The sequence below is a fragment of the Mercenaria mercenaria genome, chromosome 12, assembly GCF_021730395.1.
Source record: "Mercenaria mercenaria strain notata chromosome 12, MADL_Memer_1, whole genome shotgun sequence".
Taxonomy (NCBI): Eukaryota; Metazoa; Mollusca; class Bivalvia; order Venerida; family Veneridae; genus Mercenaria; species Mercenaria mercenaria.
The window spans coordinates 75202387-75229838 of record NC_069372.1 but is presented as its reverse complement, the minus strand read 5'-3'; the positions used below and the strand labels follow the sequence as shown (position 1 = coordinate 75229838).

At 34.9% G+C, this 27452-nt stretch overlaps 1 protein-coding gene across 1 annotated transcript in view; it reads right to left on the bottom strand.

Annotated features, from left to right (window-relative positions):
• LOC123534578 (calcium/calmodulin-dependent protein kinase kinase 1-like) overlaps positions 1 to 18622 on the bottom strand; it is an 88698-nt gene extending 70076 nt beyond the window's left edge. Inside the window, exon 1 of the mRNA XM_045316884.2 lies at positions 17954 to 18622. The gene's annotated coding sequence lies outside the window, so the exon portion shown is untranslated. The remainder of the gene's footprint in view (positions 1 to 17953) is intronic.
• Between the last annotated feature and the right edge of the window lie 8830 nt (positions 18623 to 27452).

The following is a 27452-nucleotide window of genomic DNA, read 5'->3' as shown; positions in this document are numbered from 1 at the left end:
ATGGCCCTATATATACCTAGTATAAATACCTAGTTTTTGACCCCATATGGCCCAGTTTCAAACTTGACCTAAAGATCATAAAGACAAACATTCTGACCAAGTTCTGACCAAGTTCCATGAAGATAGGATCATAAATCTGGCCTCAAGAATGTTAACAAGCTTTTCACGTGACTTAAGCATGTGACCTAGTTTTTCATCCCACATGACCCAGATTAGAATTTGATCTAGGAATCATCAAGATAAACATTCTGACCAAGTTTCATGAAGATAGGGTCATACAGGGTCATATATGTGGCCTCTTGAATGTTAACAACCTTTTCCTTTGATTTGAACAGTTGACCTAGTTTTTAACCCCACATGACCCAGTTTCAATCCTGGCCTAGGAATCATCAAGACAAACATTCTGACCAAGTTTCATGAGGATATGGTCATAAATGTGGCCTCAAGGGTGTTAAACGAGCTTTTCCTTTGAACTGGCCTAGTGACCTAGTTTTTGAACCAATATGACCCAGTTTTGGAAATGGTCTAGAGATCATTAGGATAAACATTCTGACCAAGTTTCCGGAAGATAGGATCATTAATCTGGCCTCTAGAGTGTAAACAAACTTTTCCTTTGATTTGATCAGCTGACCTATTTTCTGACCCCAAATAATTAAGGTATGAACTTGACCTAAAGGTCATCAACACAAACATTCTGACCAAGTCTCATGAAGATAGGGTCATAAATGTGACCTCTAGAGTGTTAACAAGATTTTCCTTTGATTTGATTGAATGACCTAGTTTTTGACCCCACATGACCCAGATTCAATACTGATCTAGAGGTCATCAAGCCAAACATTCTGACCCTGATTAGCATTATAGTTTTGTAAAGAATTCTTCTGTAAATGTTTACAAGATTTTCCTTTGATCTGGCCTAGTGACCAAGTTTCGAACTTGACCTAGACATCATCAGTACAAACATTTTGACCAAGTTTCATGATGATAGGGTCATAAATGTGGCCTCTAGAGTGTAAACAAACTTTCCCTTTGATTTGACCGGGTGACCTAGTTTTTGATCCCACATGACCCAGATTCGAACTTAGCCTACAGGTCATCAAGACAAACATGCTGACCAATTCTCATGAGTTTCAAACTCAAACTGTGGACTTTTTGAACTTGACCTAGACATCATCAGTACAAACATTTTGACCAAGTTTCATGAAGATAGGGTCATAAATGTGGCCTGTAGAGTGTTAACAAGATTTTCCTTTGATCTGGCCTAGTGACCTAGGTTTTGATCCCACATGACCCAGTTTTGATATTGACCTGTAGAATGCTGATCTATACAAACATTCTGACCAAGTTTCATAAAGATTGGGTCACAAATGTGGCCTCTAGAGTGTTAAGAAAAGAAATGTAGACGGACGATGCACGATGCACACCACACGATGCTGGACAATGACCGGTCACAATAGCTCACCTTGAGCACTTCGTGCTCTAGTGAGCTAAAAAAAGAAGAGTGGCAGACTGTCACAAATACGCCCGTCTAAATATTCAGTTACAAAGGTAATAATGTTGATGTATGCCTTGTTAACCCCAAAAAAGAGTAAGGAGGAATATCAGTATTTGTGAGGTTCCATGTGGGATGAAATTCACAATCAGATCAAAACTGTTTGAATGGACAAGGCTAATTTCGCAGATTTCGAGTAATTCATGTAACTGCCAAGAGCGATTTTGGTGATTATCGAACATGGCCGAGATATTATGCCCACAAACATTGTCAGCAAGTTTGGTGAAGACTGGATGAAAACTGTTCGACTTAGAGAGCGGACAAGGCTAAATTCATAGCTTTTCACGTAATTCAAGGGCCATAATCCAAGAGTGCTGAATGCCCACCCATCCCGGGTGTTCACATAATACGCCCCGCTCTTTCAGAGACCGGCCTATAAAATTGAGAAAATAAAGTTCAAGAAAAGAGTCCTAATGCATATAGTACAATTCTTCAGACTATAAATGATCTAACCTTATGTATCTATATCTTATTCATAATTAAAGTTACTGAGCATAAACTTTCTTTTTTTAGTAACATTGACTTTGAGCTCCAAAATAAAATCTCAAGAGCAAACGTTGTCTTGATTAATTGATCTGTTTGATGCTGCCCACCCTAACAACAACATACGCCATTCTAATAACAATATTTTGGACACCTTATTAATAAAAGGGAGGTAACTAGATAAAGTATACTGGTGACAAATGAAAAGGGAGGTAACCAGAAATAATATACTGATGACCAATAAAAGAGAGGTATTTAATCAAAAGACAGCATTCAAGAACAGTAAATTCAGAAACAGTAAAGTAATGACAACAAAAAGGGAGGTAAACAGAAACAGTAAATCAAGACTAGAGCTATCACTAAAGGTGATGAATGTACCCCCGCATGCACTGACACAGTACATTGCAATAGCACACTCCCGTATGTAAGTATCTGTGACGTCGCCGATAAGGTCTGCTATCTAAAAATAGCACAGGACGCAATTTGCGGACAAACAATCAGTGCATTCATTGTACAATAGCATAAGTAAACCGTACATTTTGCATTTACTTCATTATTTTTGCTCAGGTTTCTAGCCTGCACATCGCAAACAAATGTAACTAGCCGAAAAATTCCTCATCTATATCCATGTTAGAAATAACATATCACTTTTTCATCAGTATATATATGGATGAATGGATGATGTTATTATAATATTCTGTTCATTTTGTGACACATACAGTTTTAAAAAAAGAATATTTAGAAAAAAATAGAATAACACGGGAAAATGTATCAAAAACCAAATAGAAAGCATTAATTTTTAAAATGTATTCACAGAACAGAAAAAATTCTAAATTATTCTTCTTAGTTACTGTCATATATTAGCACAGGGTCACTCAAAATAAAATTCATTTTTGAAAGACCCTGATTAGCATTATAGTTTTGTAAAGAATTCTTCTGTAAATGTTTATAAATTTAAGATCCACTTGTGAATGTAAAACGAAATCTTATGATCGCATAATTTAAATTTATCGAGATTTCAAAATATGATGAACAACATGCATATTTTAAAGTTAACTGTCATATACATTGTTATTTTCGGCCACATATTCACTGAAACAATTAACACCTCTGTGATATACATTATGTTGTGTTTTATTACAAATGACCACTTAGTGTGACATGTTGGTAGTTATGTTTAGATGTTATCTGATGAAACATGTTGCTAATTAATCTAATGCAACACTATTATTTTCTACCAAACCATGCATATATATGTATTTTTAAAATGTTTGACGGACACCGACCACAGCTGACATCAGGGATCATCATCTAGTTTGCGTCTTGTGTTGTGTGAATAAAATTTGTTCAAAATGAAATACATGTACTTATTGTAGTTATGATTTTAAATGTGCTGATACACTCTTTGAACCCCTGTTGAGCTGTAGTTCATGAACTGATGAGCGTTCATGAACTGTTCATGAACATTCCTGAACCATTCGTGAACAATGCGATGAATGTTCCTCAAAAAGTTTGTGAACTGTTCACGAACCAAAAGTTCATGAATTGTTCATGAAACTATTCCTGAAAAAGTTCACCAACTGTCTGAACCTAAAGTTCAAGAATTATTCATGAACTAGTTCTTCAAAAATTTCACCTTTGGTGCATGATTTTAAAATCACGAATTATAAGTTCAGTAATCAAACAAGTGACTTCATTCAGAACTCCAGTGCAGTATTTGATTTTACTTCAATTATGCTGATGGTTCATGAACCTGAAGTTCATACACTGTTCATGAACTTCAAATTAATGAATTGATCAATCAAGTCTGAAATTCATAAAATTCATAAAACAGGATCCGTTTACTTGTAAAAGATTCTAGTATTTACAGCTGAAGGCTAATACCAGAGTTACTGATAACATACGCATGACTAGGAATGTTACTACATGTATTTTGTATCTTATGTTGTTTGCAATTTGTACAAAATTTTGATTAAACATTGGGGATAGCTAACAGAAGTTTCATCATTATTTGGCAATTTAGAAAATGTCACTGGAAAAGAATAATGGTGTACACTGATACTTGGTTGGTGAATTTATTGATGTCTTTCATTTCATACCAGAAATCCTTGAAATATTCATGAACTTGTTTAAGAATGAATCAAGATTTTTTCATGAATGTCAATATACCTATAGAATTCAAGAAAAATTCTTGAAAAAAAATGATGAACATTTTATGAGCAGTTTAAGAATATTAAATTCTTAAAACATTCTTGGTGTGTTCTTAAGAAAAAGTCATCTAATAAAAGTACTAAAAATTCAAAACCTTTTTCTAGTTCAGTACCAGTTCTTGAACCCAATAAGTAGTTTCTGAAATGTTCACTCATTAAACATAAAACTTAGGTTTTCCTTTTAGAATAAATAAATAAGTTCATGAACTGTTCATGAATGTTCATGAACATTAAATTTATGTCACATGATCAGTTGCCATTATTTTGTTGCATGCTGGGAAATTTTTTGCACATGTGATTCAGCAATTTTTTAGAAGTTTGTGCAGCAAATGAGAAGGAAATATTTATCATACTACAGTAAGTAATGGTTTAAAAGGAACTTGAGTATACTGAATATCAAATAAGTAATTATGGTGTTGTCATAAATTGTTCATTTTAAAAATATAAAATTCTTTTAAAATGTCACATGTTTGCACGACCCTGAAACAAAGCTAGAACCTAATCTGAATGTCAATCTTGAGATTAAAGTAAATTAGACCGTCTAGCAACTGAATTTTGGATAAAATTTCACTTGGGATTTTGTTGTTTTTTCCGCTTTTTTATATTTTGGAATTAAAGACCTTTTTCAGTGTCGTATGAGGGCGTAATAATTTTTAAATGCAAAATGGACACAATCGGATGTCCTTGGGATTTAATCACAGGTTTAAACAGTGCAAAGTGTTCTCAAGTCACTGACCTGAGAAAGCCTGCTTTTCTCAGACAGGCTTTATCAGGCAGTTGCTATAGTAACGTCACTATTGTCAAAATCACTGTTTCTAATTCAGCATGGTTCATCAACTTTCCATTTATCTTGTTACTTTCAGTTCATGAACCCCTGGTTCATATGGGGTAATGTGCATGCAACATGCTTTTGTTGATGGTTCGTCATAAATTGAAAACACTCCCTTGTCCGCAATTCGCACATTGCATTATGGTACAACTGCTGTATGTTCTATTTATAGAACAGGGGAGTGTGCTATTTGAGGCACACAATTATGTGGAAGATTAGGCGCACACAAGATTGCATATGCAGACTGTATGTACATAGTATGTTTACAAGAAACAAAGTCCAATAACTCTGCAATTTTTGTCGTTGAAAGAACCTAACATGCCCCATGCACAACTACTGTTGTTACTGATCACCTGTGTGAAGTTTCATTAAATTGTGTCAAGGGGATGAGGGGAGATGGTGCGCACAAGATTGTGTCTATGTATATAGTATAGTAACAAAAAACAAAGTCCCGTAACTCTGCAAATTTTTTTTCTGAAAGAACCTTACATGCCCCATGCACAACTACTGTTGTTACTGATCACTTGTGTGAAGTTTCATTAAATTTTGTCAAAGGGATGAGGAGAGATGGTGCGCACAAGATTGTGTCTATGTATATAGTAAAGTAACAAAAAACAAAGTCCCATAACTCTGCAATTTTTTTTCTGAAAGAACCTTACATGCCCCATGCACAACTACTGTTGTTACTGATCACTTGTGTGAAGTTTCATTAAATTGTGTCAAGGGGATCAGGAGAGATGGTGCGCACAAGATTGTGTCTATGTATATAGTAAAGTAACCAAAAAAGAGTCCCATAACTCTGCAATTTTTTTTTCTGAAAGAACCTAACATGCCCCATGCACAACTACTGTTGTTACTGATCACTTGTGTGAAGTTTCATTAAATTGCGTCAAGGGGATGAGGAGAGATGGTGCGCACAAGATTGTGTCTACAGACGGATAGACAGACAGACGGACAGACAGACAACCTGAAACCAGTATACCCCCGCTTACAACTTTGTTGTTGGGGGGTACAATAACCAAGAAAAGGGAGGTAATCGGAACAGTTAAATGGATGACAAACTAAGAGGAAGGTAACATGAAATAATAAATTTGATGACAAATAAAGATGGAGGCGACAAGGAAAAGTAAATTTGATGACAAATATAGGGGAAGTAATCAGAAGTAATACAGTTGGATCTGCCTTAGCGACCACATCTATTAACCAACCACTTGTCTCAAGTAGCCGTCAGCCTGCCCGCTTAGCTCAGCAGGGACAGCATTGGTCTACGGATCGCGGGGTCAAGAGTTCTATCCCCGCATGGGACGTATGTTCTCCATGACGATTTGATAAAAGACATTGTGTCTGAAATCACTGGTCCTCCACCTCTGATTCATGTGGGGAAGTTAGCAGTTATACTTGCGAGAACAGGTTTGTACTGGTACAGAATCCAGGAACAACTGCCTGTCGGTACATGACTGAAATACTGTTGAAAAACGGCATTAAACCCAAAACAAACAAACAAACATGTAGCCAGTCAACCTATTTTCCAAATTAACATTTTGTTCTAAATTCAACTTATCTTAAGCAGCCACTTGCCTTAGCAACCAAACTATGTCGCTTCCTTCCCTAGTGAAAAAATCAATGGAATTCCAGTGGAATGCTACATAAATTCCACTGGAATCTGCTATGCTACTGGAATACCAGTGGAATTACCAAATATACCACTGGAACTGGAATTTGAAATACCAGTAGAGGTGGAACTCCACTGGAATTTGAATTTGAAATACCAGTACAGGTGAAATTCCACTGGAATTTGAATTTGGAATACCAGTACAAATGGAATTCCACTCAACTGAATTTCATGATTTGTGAATAAAATAGCACCAGTTTTGGCGGAAAAATGATGGTTTTTATATAGTTTGAAATTCTGGACCAGATTTATGTGAATAGCATGGTATCAGCTACAGTAAGTGCCTTATATATGTTGAAAACAAAAGAAGTTTAAATCAAGTATAAAATGTGATATTTTTTCTGTTTCTTTTATTCATATAATTCTAGTCAGATGCAGTCATATTTTTGTCATTGGTTTTCATGACTTTTATTCTTATACATGTAAATATTTTGATCAGTTCTTGATTTCCATGCTTCTAATAATACTTTGTCAAAATATGTGTTTTTGTGCCCCCACTATGAGTGGTGGGGGCATATAATTTTAGTCTAGTGTCGTCCATGCATCTGTACCTCCATCCGTTTGTGTGTATGTGGGTAGGAAAAAAAAAAGTGACGCGCCTAGTTCAAAAAGTATTTAATAAAAATTGATGAAATATTGCAGAAGTCTTTAACATGATATGAACGTGTGCACCTCCTATTTTTTGTCTGTCTCTGCTCCCTATTTCTAGAGTTATGGCCCCTGAAATAGTCAAAAAAGCACATTTTCACCTTGTGGTGCACCAAGCTCAAAAAGTATTTGATATAAAGTGATGAGTCTAAATTATTATGACCTTGTGCACCTCCTATTTCTATTTTCCAGCTGGCAATGCATCCCTCTCCCAAATTCCAGAGTTATGGCCCCTGAAATAGCACATTTTCATCTTGTGATGATGCACCTACCTCAAAAAGAATTTCATATAGATTAATGAAACCTTGCATGAGTCTATAACATGATATGAACTTCCGGGCACCTCCTACATTTCGTGGCCATCGCCTATTTCTAGAGCTATGGCCCCTAAAATAGTGACAAAATGCACATTTTCACCATTGATTTTCATTAGATATCATTAAAGTACCATTTTTTTTCACTGACTTACCATTGAAATACCATTTATTTTCCATTAGAATTCTTCCAGGTGAGAGTTGTGGATGTAATTTAACTAGAACAAGAAGGATTTCCACTGCCTTTAGGGGTGGGGGTCATCAGCATTTCACTGGTATTGAGATGATATTCTGCTTGTATTAAGATGGAATTCCACTGGAAACTTGATGGAATTCTACTGGAGTCTTGATGGTATACCACTGGTATTTTAAGTGGAATTCCACTGGAAACCTGATGGAATTCTACTGGAATCTTGATGGTATACCACTAGTATTTCAAATGGAATTCCACTGGAAACTTGATGGAATTCAACTGGAATCTTGATGGTATACCCCTGGTATTTTAAGTGGAATTCCACTGGAAACTTGATGGAATTCAACTGGAATCTTGATGGTATACCACTGGTATTTTAAGTGGAATTCCACTGGTATTCTGGTGGAATTCCACTGGTATTTTTCAAGGGTATTTTGGTGGGATTCCACTGGTATTCCAAATGAATTCCACTGGAAAATAATCGCTATTCCAGTGGAATACCAACACTATTCCGTTGAAAAATACCAGTGGAACTGAGATGGAATTCCAGTTGATGTTCCAGTGGTATTCCAGATGCTCATTTTCACTAGGGTTGGATGGCTGCTTTCTGACAACATTGTCCACACTGTTGGTTATTCTGGGCCATATTCATTGTGACTGATCTCAATATTTGAATAAATTTGAAAGATTTACAACATGCTGATTGATTGGCACATTTAAGTGACTCATTGAGAAATTTTCAATGAAATATGTGTGAGGCCCAAAAGGGATATGTGGTTGATAAAATATACGTGTCTGCTTTGCTTTTGTGGTGTTTAACATCAAAGGGACAAAAGTATAGGTACAAACCATACAGTAAGCATGAACCACTCATGCTTCTTATCAAACTTCAAATGAATGCAGAAATGATAAGTTCTTTAGGTTTGATTATTGTAGGACTTGTTTCTTTACTGCAGATAAGCATTATCCAACATGCTGAGAGTCACATACTGAGCACTTACAAAGTCAAGAATCCACCCCACCTGTGTTGAATCATCTATTCCAGAAAATCATTCTTGTCTATGTGTGGCATTTCAACTCAAAATTCTCACAAATGGAAATAAAATGTAAATAAAAGTTTATGCCTTTAACAGAAATACATTGTGTGTACTGTTGTTTGTATTTCCTTTCTGTCAAGCATTGAACCAAGTATTCCTTAGCACGCCAACTCTAAATGTCTCTTACACACTGAAAGTCACATATATAGGGTATTATTTTCAAAGCAAAAACATTAAACCTAGAGTCTAACATATGTTGAGGAAAGTTCCATGGAACAAGTGGCTGATCCCTATACGACTGAGACACCATAAGACCATATTTCTTCCATAGACCATTTTTTCTCCTCTAAGAACACAATTATCATCAATTATTCATAACCAATCATACAGCTATGTCTACAAATGTATGGTGCGGACATGACAAAATTGAATTAGTGCCGGAAGTTTACTGCTATCTTCATTTTGCGCCTCATCAAAAATTGATGGCAAGTTCTCACTTTGCATGTACGAGTGTCAAATAAAATGTGGAGCTTTGCAAGCAACGAATGAGAACAAGATGATTTTTGGAGACAATTAAAGCGTGAATAGTGGTGTCTAGAAAGAAGAAAAACACCAAGTTGCAAATAAATTTTCATTTTTTACGCACCTAAAACAGAGAATGTGTAAAAAGCTCATTTATACTGTTGGATAAATTGATATATTCCGTAACATGGCTCGATTTTCCTTATGAAATATTCAGGAGTTTTCTGGAATCAGCATTAATTTCGGTTTCACTGAACATTCATCTTGAGATTTTAACGCTCGCTAAAACACAGAAAACTTTCAGGCTTCTTCTAATTGTAAATAATGTCTCAATTTTGGGAGACCTTGGTGTATTGCTTAAGATAAAAAATTGTTAACAATACTACTCTCCTAAGATCAGTTTTTTATTTGTTTTGTTTTGGGATTAACACCGTTTTGCAACAGTATTTCAGTTATGTAACGGCGACAGTTAACCTAACCAGTGCTCCTGGATTCTATACCAGTAAAAACCTGTTCTCCGCAAGTAATGCCAACTTCCCCACATGAATCAGAGGTGGAGGACGAATGATTACAGACACAATGTGTTTTATCAGATTGTCAAAGAGATCATAATGCCTCGTCCGGGGATAGAACTCTGCAGATCTGCGCTCTCCCTTTTGAGTTAAGCGGGCGGGCGATCAGTTTTTTAAGCAAATAATGTTTTATAAGTGACATGAACAGGACAGTATGACCTTGACCTAGGAGCTAAGGGTCTTGCTCATGACACATTATCTTGTTAAAGGTGACTTCATTAAAACTTTTGTTACAAGTTATAATTTGAATTCTTTGATGGATTGCAGACAAAGATGTAAAGCTTTAACTAATAATTTAAGAGTGACAGGTCTAAGACTTGAGTATAACATGAAGCTCACCCACTAATCCATTACCTTTAGCCTGCTAAATTTCTAAAAACGGACTAGTCCATCATTTAATTTGGGCAGTACTATTTATTATTTGAAGTCCACTGAAAATTTACAGACTGAACAGCGAACAGTGCAGACCACCCCTTCCAGCAATAAATAGGCTAAATGTTAAATATTTTTTATGTAACAAGAGGAGTTCCAGAAGCCAAATGTTGTCAGATCTCCCTTAATGAAGCAATAAATCTGTATTTTCTTGAGCATTCTTCAACTTAAATTGCTTGAAACATAATAATACCACCTCTGACCAAGATATATGTTCCAACAACTCAAGAAGTATGATATTTGGTCTAAAAAATTGTCTGGAAAATTGTTCACTCATTAAAGAGAATAGAACAAGACAGCCATCATAGCCCTAGATTGCTCACCTGAGTTTCAAAGCTTAATTGGTACTTTAACATTCATATACAACTTGACCCTTACATCCAGTTACAACTGAACCTAATTGAACCCTAACATTCATTTACAACTGAACTCAATTAACCATAACATCAAATACCCTCAATCTTACATTCATTTACAACTGAACCCAATGAACCTACATTCATTACATGAACTCATGACCATAACATTCATACACTCAACCTAATTCATTTACACAGTTGAACTCAATTGAACCATAACATTCATTTACAACTGAACTCAATTGAACCATAACATTCAAATACACCTCAATCCTAACATTCATTTACAACAGTTGAACTCAATTGAACCATAACATTCAAATACACCTCAATCCTTACATTCATTTACAACAGTTGAACTCAATTGAACCATAACATTCATTTACAACTCAACCTGAACATTCATATACAACTTGACCCTAACATTCCTTTACAACTGAACTCAACTGAACCAATGTGATGAAATTCTTTTTTGTTTACAATTATAAATACTTCTTTGATCATTGCTTGTCGGTGTAACAGAGAAACAGCATTAAATGTAACTAAAACATGCAAGCATTAGATAAGAATCATTTTATCAATTCCAATATAAGATTATATTTGTTGTATTCCTACTAAGTCTTACTGTATCTATTTTAATACTGTCTTTAAAACATTCTTACCACATCATATAAGACTACTAGACATTCCATAATTATCATCTCCATTTCAACAAAAACACCAAAAGACATGGAAGTATCATCATAAAAAATAGCATGTCTCAAAGCATTGATTTTCACAGCTTATCTAGATATAGGTCAAGTTTATTGTTAAAATCAATGATTTGTCCATCTCTCTATCTATCTACTTAGCAGTTCTAAAGATTCTGAGACCTTCATTTCAAACATAAGTAAAATTTCTCTGTTGGGTACTTCACACCAACTTCATTATTTGAAGGACATAACAGAGAATATTGCACCTACGACACACCATAATAGTATGTAAGACTGATTGCTTTTTAAAGAACAACTTTAGAATAAATTATCAACTACACCAAATATTGGAATGAAACAGAAACATTTAGGCACCAGAAGCTGAAAACTCAACAATAAAATATTAGTTGTGGCTCCTGTCGGCTGCTTAGCACATCTTATAAACACAATTAGTTCTGACAGAAAGAAGGCAAAAATCCTGAGATAATTGCCAAGTTTTATATGGTTTTATAACTACCATTTTTTGTTTTTGTTTGTTTTGGGTTTAACACCATTTTTCAACAATATTTCAGTCATGTATCGGCAGGCAGTTAAGCTAACTAGTTTCCTGGATTCTGTACCAGTACAAACCTGTTCTACGCAAGTAACTGCCAACTTCCCCACATGAATTATCAGAGGTGGAGGACGAATGATTTCAGACACAATGTCTTTTATCAAATCATCATGTAGAACATAGGCCTCACCTGCGGAATGAACTCACGACCCCGCGATCCGTAGATCAACGCTCTCCCTACTGAGCTAAGCGGTTGGGCTGTGAGGGTGTGAGAGAGGGCGAGTTGGCCAGACTGCATCTGTTAGAACTCAGTATTAATTTGTAACTATGTCCTGTATAATGTCACCCACATTGGAGTCAATAAGCACCAGCCTCTGCAGATTATTAGTATCCAATTCAGTTTAATAAAATCCTAAAAGCCATACAATAACACTTTAGTTGACAGCAATAGTCGAAAGGGCATTCACATGCTTTAATTTTCAAATGACAGTAATTAACTGTTGTCTGTATAAAGGTTAAAACATTATTAAAGCTCCCAAACTCTTTATTAAATTTGAAACATTGTTAATTTTCTTCTATTTCTAGTGGTAATCATGTCTTCTATTTCTAGTGGTAATCATGTCTTCTATTTCTAGTGGTAATCATGTCTTGGGAATATCCCACTCCTCTTTCTAAATAAGCATTGCATATCAAAAGTGCTGGAGTTACAAAATGAGTAGAACACGTTTTGCAAAATGACCTACTCCTGGCTATTCCGGTTTACTCCTTCATATTTGAAACCGCATTTTATTCCAGTTTAGTATCGCTTCCAGGAGTAATTCAAACATGTTAGAATGGATATAGATTTTAGTTTTGCGTGCTTTGCTGGCAAATAAAATACATTTTTTCGTTCAGAGGCCTTTGTGATTAATTACGACACATCTGAATGAAAAAACGTGTTTTATTTGCCAACAAAGCACACAAAACTAAAATTGATTTCCCAAATAAAATATTTGTTTCAACAATTTTCTTTGCTTGTGAAAAGATTTTTCAATATCTGACCTAGTCACCTATTTTATTACCTCAAATAACCCAGATATCAATGAGATAAACATTCAGAAACAAAGTTTTATGAAGATCTGGTGACAGTACAACATGCAGAATATTTACAAGGTTTTCCTATTAACTTACCTTCTGACTTAGTTTCTGACCCCAGATGACCAAGTAAAGAACTCCTGCAAGATTTTATTGAGAGTAATGTTCCAACTAAGTTTCATTAAGATTGGATCAATGTTCTAATCTCTCCATTTTTATGCAGTCAAAAGTGAGAACACATGCCAGCAGACATAAAAACTAGAATGTGTCTGTAGGACACAGGGTGTGCCCCCCACTGGTACATTTGTCACAAATAAGGGGCAATAATTCAAATGTTTGCAGTCTTAATGGGGTAAAGCCTAAACAAACATTTTATGCAAAGGATTCATTACTTTTGAGCTATGAGCATCACAAACAAAAATCCACTATTTTGGCTAATTCAAGGGCCATAACTCTGTAATAAGAGCTAAGATTCTCAAGAAGAATGCCAAGTGTGCAAGGTCACATCCCGATAAAGACTCCAGCAAGGTTTTCTGAATTTACATCTAAATACTTTTTGAGCTAGGCACATAATTAGGTGAAAAAGTGCATTTTTTTACTATTTCAGGGGCCATAACTATAAAAAAGGGGGTGGAGCCAGCCAAAAAATTAAAGGTGTGGAAGTTTATATCATGATAAAGACTTATGCAAGTTTTCAACCATTTATATTAAATACTTTTTGAGCTAGGTGTGTCACAAGGTGAAAATGTACATTTTTGACTATTTCAGGGGCTATAACTCTAAAAATAGGGGGTGGACCCAAATAAAAAATAGGAGGTGCGCAAGTTCATATCATGATTAAGACTCATGCAAGGTTTCATAAATCTATATCAAATACTTTTTGAGCTAGGCATGTCACAAGGTGAAAATGTGCATTTTTGACTATTTCAGGGGTCATAACTCTGAAAGTAGGGGGCGGAGCCAGATGAAAAATAGGAGGTGCGCAAGTTCATATCATGATTAAGACTCATGCAAGATTTCATGAATTTATATCAAATATTTTTTGAGGTAGGCGTGTCACAAGGTGAAAATGTGCATTTTTGACTATTTCAGGGGCCATAACTCTGAAAATAGGGGGTGGAGCCAGCTGAAAAGTAGGAGGTGCGCAAGTTCATATCATGATTTAGACTCATGCAAGGTTTCATGAATCTATATCAAATACTTTTTGAGCTAGGTGTGTCACAAGGTAAAAATGTGCATTTTTGACTATTTCAGGGGCCATAACTCTGGAAATAGGTAGCGGAGCCAGATGAAAAATAGGAGGTGCGCAAGTTAATATCATGATTAAGACTCATGCAAGGTTTCATGAATCCATATCAAATACTTTTTGAGCTAGGCGTGTCACAAGGTGAAAATGCGCATTTTTGGATATTTCAGGGGCCATAACTCTGAAAATAGGGGGTGGAGCCAGATGAAAAATAGGAGGTGCACAAGTTCATATCATGATTAAGACTCATGCAAGGTTTCATGAATCTATATCAAATTCTTTTTGAGCTAGGCGTGTCACAAGGTAAAAATGTGCATTTTTGACTATTTCAGGGGCCATAACTCTGAAAATAGGGGGCAGAGCCAGACGAAAAATAGGAGGTGCGCAAGTTCATATCATGATAAAGTCTCATGCAAGGTTTCATCAATTTATATCAAATACTTTTCGAGCTAGGCGCGTCACAAACTTCGGACAGACGGACGGACGGACGGATGCACTGACAAGACCAAATCTATATGCCCCCACCACTCATGGGGGGGTCTTTAAATGACAGCCATATGTAATTGCATGCAAAACTTTAATCAAGGTGTGACGCCGCCGCCGACACCAGGGTGAGTAGAATAGCTAGACTATTCTTTGAATAGTCGAGCTAAAAACTAGCACATCAATATGACAAATACCAGGATGGCAAATTGGTTTGTCAATATGATAAATACCATACTTGTTGTATCAGCATGCTTATTTGTCATTCTAGTATGTTGGCACCCTTCAAATACACCAACAGGCTATATTATTGTGCAGATACCACAAACAAGGTACCTGTTGTATTGCCAAGCTAGCTGGTGCCAACATGGCAGAACAAAATGGCAGAAATAAGCCACCATACATGTAGATACTTTTAGATACTTTACTGCCAGCCCTGTTTATACTGAACAGCATCCTAAATAGGAAACTATAAATGAAAACAACAACAAATTTCCTATTCAGTGATAAATACCAACATGATATCATTGATTCTGCAGGAAGCAATACTAAAGCTAACAATTATCTTAACTGCCTTTCCAGGTTTAGAAAGATCTATTATTCAATAACACTGATATAGAACTAGCAGAAATTTTATTTTTGCTTGTTTGCTACAAGAGCTATTTTCAAATGAAAGTGAGGTCTGTTAACATAATGCTGCAACCAGCTTTCTTCAGTACAGTCTTACTGGCAACTTAACAATGTGTCAGTGGTAGAGGAAAACTGGTTGTCTCCCGTCAAATCCTGATAAAGCATCCGTTTTCCTTCCAAAACTCTACCACATTTCCAAAGCATTGATTATGTTAACTATAATCTACTGGGCTTGCTTCTGTGTGTGACCTACAAATTATTCCTTAAGTAGATTCTTTCATACTCTTAGTCCAACACTTTATAACGAAATAGTCGCTCCCCTGAATAACACGCAATACCAGTGTAAACATGTTTTTTACCTAGTGATTTCATGGAGACAAATATTCTGACCAATTTTCATTAAGATTGGACCAAAAAACATGGCCTCTAGAGTGTAAACAAGCTTGTTCCTTGATTTGACCTGGTGACCTAACATTTTGGCCCTACATGACCCAGATAAAAATTCATCTGATATTTCATGCACACAAACATTCTGACTAAGTTTCATGCACATAAAATGAACAAGAGTGTTAACCAGCTTTTCCTTTGATTTGACCGGGTGACCTAGTTTTTGACCCCATATGACCCAGTTTCAAATTTAGCCTAGGAATCATCAAGATAAACATTCTGACCAAGTTCATGAAGATAGGATCATAAATGTGGCCTAAAGAGTGTTAACAAGCTTTTCCTTTGATTTGACCGAATGACCTAGTTAATGACCCCATATGACCCAGTTTCAAATATGGTCTAGAAATCATCAAGATAAACATTCTGACCAAGTTTCATGAAAATAGGGTCATAAATGTGGCCTCTAGGTTAACAAGCTTTTCCTTTGATTTGACCTGATGACCTAGTTTTTGACCCAAAATGACCCAGTTTCGAATCAGGCCTAGAAATCATCAAGATAATCATTCTGTGCAAGTTTGTATCAAATCAAAGCATAAATGAAACCTCTATATGGCTGAAAGGGCCAAACAATAAAATTTTGCCCCTTTCAGGAGCAGTAACTCCAGAACCCATGATGGAATCTAGCTGGTTTTAGAAAGGAACTGAGATCTTATTGTGACTGAAGTTGTGTGTAAGTGTGGTTAAAATCAAATATAAAATGTTACTTCTATCATGTTAACAAGGTAAAAGTTAACAAATTTTGGCTTTCAGGGGTCAATCAGGGGCCGTACTTTTGGAACATATGATTGGATCTGACAGATTCATCATGGAATCCAAGATTCATTGTTGCTGAAGATATTTTGCAAGTTTGTATCAAATCAAACCATCAATGAAGTCTCTATATGGCTGCAAAAGCCAAAATAACTCTTGAACCCATGATGGGATCTGGCCAGTTTTCGAAAGGAAATGAGATATTATGCCAATACAAGTTGTGTCCAAGTTTGATAAAAGTTAATTGCAAAATGCGGTCTCTATCGTGTTCACTAGGTTAACAAGCTTTTCCTCTGATTTGACCCGATGACCTAGTTTTTGACCCGAAATGACCCAGGTCTCTATTGTGTTCACAAGCCAAAAAATAGCAAATTTTGGCCCTTTAAGGGGCCATAACTCTGGAACCCTTGATGAGATCTAATCAGTTTTCGAAAGGAACTGAGATATTATGCCAATACAAGTTCTGTGCAAGTCTGATTAAAGTTGAGTGCAAAATGTATGGTCTCTATCGCGTTTACAAGCCAAAAATAGCAAATTTTGGCTCTTTAAGAGACCATAACTCTGAAACATGATGTGATCTGGCCAGTTTTCGAAAGAAACCGAGATATTATGCCAAATCAAGTTGTGTGCAAGTTTGATTAAAATTGATTACAAAATGTGGTCTCTATTGTGTTCACAAGAAATTGTGAACGGACGAAGGGTGGACGGATGACGGACAAAATGCGATCAAAAAAGCTCACCCTGTCACTATGTGACAGTTGAGCTAAAAAAACCAATTCTGTTAATTGTCACACTGAGTGACTGACACAATTATAGATTTGATCTTTGAGCTCAATTTGTGACCCTTGACCTTTAACCTACAGACCCCATTCATGAGCTCTGCACATTGTCTCATCCCCACCTACCTATATGCCAAGTTAGAAGTCAATACTTGCATGGTTATTTAGTTAAGCTCTGGACATAAAATATGATGGACAATTTTGACCTTTTAGTTCAATTTGGGACCTTGACCTTTGACCTACAGAGCCAGTACAATGGCTCCACACATTGTCTTATCGCCATCTACCTATATTCCAAGTTTACAATAAATAACTTTAATGGTTATAAAGATATGCTGCACACACAAATTATGACGAGGAGACAGACATACGTACACACCATCACATAATATGTCTCGTTTTTCAAAACTGGTGATAAACATGAGAAAAAAAATTTGTAAAATTTCTAAATAGGATTCAAACTAAAATGAAAAACATACCAGTTTCCTGAGTATGAAGTGTCATATTTGCTCCACTATAAACTGCTGAATAAATCTATATATCTATATATATAATGCATCCTGCATTATCCATATATATATGTTTCTAGAACACGTAAGGTACTGCTCTGAACTTTTTTTATATGACAAAAATCATATCACATCTAATCTGTGGTTATCATCTTTCCTGTACAACAATCCGCATTATTCATACAATAGTAGTTATTGCTATCAACTTTTATAGAATGATAGACATGTAATCCATATACAAGTTATTACTTTAAACAATCATATTATATGTAATACTGGTAATAAACTTTCCCAGACAGTTATACGTAAAACAGTTATAAACTTCATAGAACAATACATCCTATCATGCTTAATATATGGTAATAGACTTTCATAGAATAATAAATTCACCCATGTAAGCTATACACAAGTTACTGTCTTAAAGTTTTCTAGAACAATTTCTGTTAATCACACATATTGATCCATCTATTAACACAATTTCTGACTTATGAAACATGTGTCAATTCCAGCCTTCCAGTATTTTCTAGTGGAATATACACTGGCTTAAATGTGATTTTTTTTAACATAATCAAATGCATTTCATAAATCTACGAAATCCACTACAACATCTTGCTGAATCACTTCAATAATTATGATTGACATAAATATGTGCATGCTTCCATTAGGCAAAAACTCCTGTCTCTAATCAATATGGAGACAATAATCTGCCTGATTATTGAGTATGATCATGAACACTGGGTTACTCTATCTGATATGAATTCAAGTTTGATAGAATGTATTTCAAAGGAGGAATTGATTGTATACAATAAACTGAATGAGTAAGGATAAAATATTATTAATATGAGAATATTAAAGGCACTGGCCTGAAGATCGTGCGACAACAACAAAATTAAATAAAATGTATGTATCAAGAAATTAATGCTATATTTCTTAAGAACTTAACCTTTGAAACTTAATCACTGGCAGACAGTATGTTATGGAAACACATGAGAACTTATATAATTTGTTGTTTTAACTATTAAATTTGTACAATCAAAATCAAAACGAGTTTGTAACACTTTACTTGAGGTAAACTGCCTTTATTATAAATAATTATAGTTAATGCTTAAGGTAGTTCTGTACGTTTGGAACGAAAATTTTTCTACAATGTAGAATTTAATTAAACTCTGATTTTTCAAAACTTCCGAATATATAAAGATAATTCAGCAAATAAAAAAGATAGGGTCGTGTGCTTGATTTTGTGCTTGACTGATTTGAAAAATTTCGACCTCACACAATTTTTCATAATGGGGGTCTATGGGAAAAACGCAATTTTCATAACATTTTCGCAAACAGAAATTTTTCTACAATGTAGATTTTAATGAAACTTCTCACAGTCGTAAAACAACATATGGCCTATAATATGGTGAAATAAAATGTATAGGTCCGTGTGCTTATTTTTGAGATATCTGGCTATGATTAAAGTGAACCGCCTATTTCAAGCTAATTTTAAGACATTATTTTGAAATATATAACGTTTAAGATGTTTTAATATCATATTTTAATTTTAGAAAGATAGTAACAGTGCCATTTCAATACACTTACTCAAGGGTTGCCCTTAACTCATAAACTGATTTTCGTTTCCGTACGCCGAATCCAGGCATTATTCTACGTTTTCCGGATAAATGACATTACGCCATCACTTCCGGTTATCAAACGTGCAGAACTACCTTAAACACCTAATCCTCCATGGCTGTATTGATAAAGAGGGTGGGAAAGTTTTTATTGCCGTGGTGACCCAGGTTCCATTTTCAATGCGGACATCTTTTTTTCTTGATTTGGTATTTTCAAGATAGTTTAGGAAAAAAAACTCATACTGTGAAATCAATAATATTCGTGAAGGAATAATTTTCATGGATTTCGTGGTAGAGTCAATCTACAAAATTTCATTTCCCCAAACAAACAAGTAAAATTCCCATTCATTTTATGTTTGAAAGTTGATATCCATGAATTCAGAATTAATTGATTTTACAGTATTCTAATGTTCATAATATACCAAACTTCAATTTTAAATGCCAAAATCTGGAGGTAAGTGCCTTTAATGGTTTGTGTCCATAGGTTTTATTTACTCAATTAATATTATTGAATTAAAAGATTGTATCATTAATACTGATAAATATGTATTGTTTTGAAGTATTTAAAATGTAACCTTAGCTCAACAGAGTTATGTTTACATTTAAGGTTCTATTAAACAGAATATATTAGACAAGTTAAAGCATAGCAAAAACTCCTTCTAGAGCACATCTATATAAATATATAATGATCATCTTGTAAAATTTTGGCAGCAATATCTGTTTTAAAAATTGGTCATTAGTGTGTGGAACCCCAGGATCGGACACAAGGACAAGATCATTCTCCCTTACTGACATTCCGTATCCCCCTGTTTTTAATCAGGGAGTCAGTGGCACAGTGGTTAGCAGTTTGGACTAAAACGACAGCGATTCGGGTTCAATTCCCTGACCCGGATCAATTCCCAGTTGCAACTGATATAACGACCAGTGTTCAGTACTGGGCAATTTACCTTACAGACCCAGGATGCTGGGGAGGTAAATATGATGCCTGCCATGGTCTCGGCTGGAAATAAGTTGTTCCATCAATTCCAGGTGGGGACTTTCGTTGACTACCCATGTTAAATAGCACCCCTGGGGCATTACATTTTGTACCAAAAAAAAGAACACTAAAATTTTGAACTATGTTGTTTTATACTGCCAAAAAATGTCAAGTAAGTATTTACGCTAGTTATTTAACATAAATTGTTAAATCCAACAACAAAGTAAATCCATTACCAGTTTCAGTTGAGTAAATACGGCAACTGACCCGGTCAATCCATTTCCACATGTAGTATACGATTTGATGCGTGAATTTGTTGCGCATAATTAGAGGGCCACAATGGGGTTTGTTATCACATAATAACCATGCATTCTAAGGTAACGATAATATATAGTTGTTTACATGTAAATTTGCAGATATATGTCTATCTGTTTGTACACACGTTATGTTCTTCAAGAATGGAGGAAAAAAAGAATCAATCAACCATCATCGGGTTTAGTAATATGTAATCTGTGAAGCGCGTTCAGTCAGAGAGTCGCCTCAATTTGGAAAGAATAATTTTAACGTCAGAGGTTATTTCTAAGATCATGGAGTTTGTTTGGCCGGCTTGTAATGACAACAGCTTTTGAGGTCAGTTGCTTAGTCAAGTCTGACTTACCGAATCAAAGTGTTCCTTCTCAAGAAAAGGAACAAAAAAAAAAAAAGTGACAGTTAAGGTTCAACGTAAATATCTGAATATGTCAGGAAAAAGAGAAATTATTTAATGTCAGTCCATCCCTGGCCACAGATCAGTATTATGAGAAGATTTTTTCTTTAAAAACAACCAAATGTTGCTTCTAATTTCCATAGTTTCTTTGCTTTCTGAGTTATGCAAATGCATGAGCAAGCTGAGAACCAGCAAAACAGAAATTGTTTACTTTTTGTGTAAATGGTCAACTGTATACCAGTATAATAATGTATGTAATAAACATAATAACAAAAAGCTTTAGACACTTCTTTTGGTAGCATTTACACTTCTGTACTAAATAAAGTAATACAAATCAGGGAGAAAAACTTGTGATAGAAAGACCTGATGTCTTCCCCTCCAGTTTAAAACACTGTCCTGTTATTGAGAATCCATATTCAATCTCAAGGTCACTGTGACCTTCATCTTTGACCTTATGACCCCTAAAACATTTACAGACCACAGGTAACCCTCCTATGAATATTGACAACCTAAGGTAAAAATATTCTATAGTTATTGATCAGAATTCTCTCATTATTGATTGGAAATCATTTCCAGCATAAATGTCACTGTGACTGCAAATTGACCTCTGACATACTGAACCCCCAAAAAACAAAGAGGTGATTAAGTGACCTAGCTTAGTCCATTATTCTATGAAGTTTGCAGGCTAAAGTGGTCTCCAATTATAATAACTAGAAATAGTTTTCATCCTCAAGGTCATTGTAATTTTATGAAATAGTCATATACTGACCATATGCAATCACCCTGTGAAGTCACAGCAAGCCGAATGTAGAGGTAAAAATTCTTCTTGGAATAACTATGCATTTACAATTTGTCTTGTGAAACAAGCTTCCTTTGACCGACAATGTCTTGGGAAATTTAAACAATTAACAGGAATAATTCTACCAACAAAATTAATTAAACAACAAAAATCAAAGCAAACGTGCAGATCCCCTGAGCAATTATGCTCTACGAATTTCATAATTATTATAAGCACCAGGAAGTTCAAAGAATGATTCCAGAAAAGAAATATTTCATTAGATACCTGGCTAATGATTATGAGAGCAAAATACACAAGATAATTTATAATCAGATTTTATCAGTGGTTTTAAAGATACATACAGATGAACCCCTCCAAACCAGATCCCTCTCAAACCAGACCTTTTGTCTGGTCCTCAATAATTAATACTAATTCAAATAAATGATGAAACACTGTAATAATTTTCAACTTATGCCCCTAAGTCTCAAATGAAACTGGGTCATCTAGTAACTGGACTGTCCATTTGTGTGTATGTCTTTAAATACCCTTTATGTTCAGAAATCTCAATGGATTATGTCCCTGTTTTCTTTTTCACATTAATGCTAAGATATAAAAAGAATTCCCTTAAAGAAAAATTACAATGAAATATTATAGTTTAGTGTCTTGCTAGAATAGTTGCATTTCTGACAAAATGCTAAACCCTCTACAACAGATACCCTTCTAAACCAGATAAAAAGCTCAGGGGAGGACTGCCGATAATGCTGTTATAACTTCTGGCTTGTATATTTACATTGATGTATTTTTCTGTATGCTTGTTGTATGTGTGTGGAATATGTGCATTATACAATAAAATATGATTTATAAAACTTAACAAAAAGCTCAGTCCAAAGGCCATCTGGTTTAGAGGGGTTCAACTGTAGTAGTAGTAGAAACATTAACATTAAATTCTTGGCCATTTATTAATCAATTATTACCTCAAGTCAAAAGGTCTGAAGTCAAATCTGAATTAAGACCTTCAGTCCACGGTTATAAAGCAAAGCCTAAAAACGTTACCACTGGTCACTTTCAAAATTTAAGTAACCATTAAGAAGCTGGATATTTTAGACTGGTCTTCAAACACAGTTTTACATAACCTTGCAACATTGTCTCTGACATCTGTCATCTCAATAGCTGATTCCAGCTCTCTGTGAAAATCTCACTATTCCAGCAGACAACTTGCAGTGGATAATGGGACAATAATTCATTGATCAAATTTGAATAGAACTTTATTTTTTATATTTCATCTTTGATAACCCACTTGTCTCTATTCAACTGATCTATAATGAACAAAATTTAGAGAAAGAAGCCAAAATGGGCCTAAGTCACTCACCTGAAGAGGACTTTGACCATCTTTCCCTGCTTCTGACCAAGTTTGGTCAACCTCCTTTAAGAAGTTATTTAAAGTTGTTTTTTTCTCCTCAATATTTTGCCATGACAGCCCAAGTGTTACCATGCATTAGAACAAACTTAAAGATAAGAAGTTATTTAAGAACGATTTGAACGAATCTTATGACGTCAAAGACATGTGTGAAGTCTGAAAAACATTTGGCGAAGTAGTTATTGAGAAACCTGCTTTAATTTGTGACACAGATGTGAACATCAATGTCGATGAAGGGGTGGTTACAAAAGCACAACTTTAAAGTCAAGCTAAAAACAAGAGCTGTCACTAATGGTGACGAATGCCCCTGCAGCGCCTTGACCTTTGACCTGGTGACCCCAAAGTCAGTAGGGGTCGTGTACTCAATAAGTACTATCAGCATGTGAAGTCTGAAGGTCCTGGGTGCAGTGGTTCACGAGTAAAGTGCCTTCATGCAAAAAGTTAACGTTGTGACGAACGAACGAATGAACTAACGAACTAACGAACGGACGGACAATTGAAAACTAATATGCCTCCCTTCGGGGGCATAATTATCATAAAAATTTCATCCGTTATAAATGTAGTATAAGTAAACAACAAGTAGATATCAGTACCTTGATGAGGCCTTGTTCGGATCTCTATCTAGCAGCTGTATCACACGACGTCTAACCCCTCGCCAGAAAAACATTGTTTAATCCATTTGCATCTGTATATGTGTCATATATCCAACAGTTATGAATGTTTTGCAAACATTTTATAAAGTAATTCCACTATGCATGTTTCATATGTAATCATATCTAATTATAATCTATATAAATTCATAATATATAATGATATCTGTAGATTCAATTGGCTGTCCTTAAAATATTGTCACAGCTTTCCACCAGCAGTCAGTGAGTTATATTATCCATACATAACTTTTGCAAAACAAATTCCTTTTTATGTGACATGTTGTTAAGTAACAATATTCCCCATCACACATACCTGAGAAAAGTAATGCCTCCTCAGGTAGCAATTAATATTGTTTCTATAATTTTAACAAATCTTTTATGTAACTAAAGAATTATTTACATTTTGCTTGATCATTTTTTCAAAAAGCAATCTGAAACAAGAGCACCTCCTTGCAGATGCAGACGCTCATCTGATTTTTTTGTCTCTGTATAATAGAAATATTACCATACCCATGATTTTCTTCCCTGTATAATAGAAATATTGTCATACCCATGATTTTTATAATAGAAATATTGTCATACCCATGATTTTCATAATAGAAATATTGTCATAAATATTGTCATACCCATGATTTTTATAATAGAAATATTGTCATACCCATGATTTTCATAATAGAAATATTGTCATACCCATGATTTTCATAATAGAAATATTGTCATAAATATTGTCATACCCATGATTTTTATAATAGAAATATTGTCATACCCATGATTTTCATAATAGAAATATTGTCATACCCATGATTTTCATAATAGAAATATTGTCATACCCATGATTTTTTAAGTCCAAAAGGGGCCATAATTTTTGCAAAAAAGCAATGTAGAGTTACAGTACTTGCTGTGCAGAGTCAGCTTTTAATGGCGAATAACTGCTCCAAGCTTTAAAGCAATAGCTTTGACTGTTAAGGAGAAAAGTTTACCTAAACGCAAAACTTAACCAAGAAATCTGATATTTTCTAAGTCCAAACGGGGCCATAATTCTTGCAAAAAGCAGGATGGAGTTATTGTTTCTTACTGTATAGAGTCAGCTTTTGATGGTGAACAAATGTTGCAAAATCTAAAGCAATAGCTTTGATAGTTTAGGAGAAAAGCTGACCTAAACACAAAACTTAACCAAGAAATCTGATTTTCTAAGTCCAAATGGGACCATAATTCTGCACAAAGCAGGATGGAGTTATGTTTCTTGCTGTACAGTGTCAACTTTTGATGGTAAACAAGTGTTGCAAGTTTCAAAGTGATAGCTTTGACAGTTTAGGAGAAAAGTTGACCTAAACATAAAACTTAACCAAGAAATCTGATATTTTCTTAGTCCAAAAGGGGCCATAACTCTTGCAAAAAGCAGGATGGAGTTATGTTTCTTGCTGTACAGAGTCAGCTATTAATGGTGAACAAGTGTTGCAATTTTCAAAGCAATAGCTTTGATAGTTTAGGAGAAAAGATGACCTAAACATAAAACTTAACCAGGCAACGCCAATGCCAATGCCGATGCCGATCAAGTGATGACAATAACTCTTTTTTTTTCTTCAAAAAATCAGATGAGCTAAAAAAAGATATTTTCTGTATCAGAAATTCCTGCACTGTTGTCTGACTTGGTTATGTTGCCAGTAACAATTAGTGGAAGAAACTGATCCTTCTTTTCTCAAAATACATCTAATTTCCCTCTACCATTAGTTTTCTTTTATACCCCTCACCCTCATAACTCCAAAAAAAATTGTTTACTAATTCATGTATAAAATGACCTTGTAAATAACTGCACTCAATTATTGACATTTATTTTAACAAACAATTCATATAATCACATCTGATTTTTTCAAATGATCAATGAAAACCATACAAATTGTTTCTTTAAACTGCTTCATGCTGACACATCCTAGGAACATTTACATGTGTTTCTGTTGTTAACATCAACAATGACATGAGCTTGATTATGGACTTTAACATCAGTTCAGATAAAGGAATATCAAACACTCTCATAACTGATGTACAATCATTAACAAAACACCATAGAACACCAGCACAAATGAGCAATAGTTGTTTGTAAGATAGTTATTGGCTGTTTCAAATGTAACAGGCTGTCTGTTTTGTAAAGAATGTCTTTCCCATTAAAGCCTTGAAAGGAAAACATGTTTTCTAACCAATTTTAAATTGAACAAGCTGAAAGCCAAATTTTATTTATTTTTTTTTTTTACCTCTTGCTCAACCTTTCAATGAAAATAGTTGCATGAATACTATTTTGTAAAATGTAGGAGCATTTACAGGTGTTTGTCCAGTCTTGATGCCGGTATCAGGCACCTATACCCTAACCACAATCAGACAACAAAAAATTAACAATATATATATATTAAAAACACTAATCATAATGCTTAAATGAAAAAAAAGCTGAAATGCCTACTCCCACCCACATATACTGTTAAGGATTTAAAAAAAAACACAAGCATCAAGACGGCATTGGCACCTGTAAGAGCATTGTGGTCCATTACTTTATTACATGGTTTTGTTCCACAGGGATTTTAGTACAATTTATATGTCAAAAGTTAAGCCAATATCGTCCTCCTACAGACTGTAATCATTAGCAAAATAAATGGTTAAATCAAGTCACCTCACAATCTATGGCCCCAGGGGAAATCATTCTTACAGCATGACAACATTGTGATATATGTATAGTTGTATATGATCATGTCAGAAGTGACTCTGTTTCAGATGAAGTTTTAAATGTCTACATAACTGTTAATGTTATAAAATACACCTTTCTTTCCTGTTCTACATTAGAGAAAATTAACTAGATGTGTGTCCACAGGACACCAGGTGCCCCCCTCCCCCCACCCACTCCTGACACTGTACATGGTTTTGTGACTCAAAGTTGAACAATTTTTTAAGATGCTTGCAACACAAACTTTTCAGAACTTTATGTGTATTTTTCGCTTAGTGAAGGACCATAGCATCTGGTGCACAATCCTCTAATGTGTTATGACTCTAGGTCAAGTACGTGGAATAAACTTTTATTTTTTGACTAAGTCAAGGGCCATAACTCTGGTCTTGCAACATAAAAAAACCCTAACAAAACACAGGTGCACAAAATCATATGCTGGATATTTTTCCTACATGGTTTCATGACTCTAGGTGAATCTTTTTTAAAGATTATGCAACGCAAGCACATTATGTGTATTTTTCACTAAGTCAAGGACGATAACTCCAATCTGGCTGAGTGAAATCCCAAACAGAACACCAGGTGCACAACTTCATATGCTAATTAACAATCCCCCAATGTT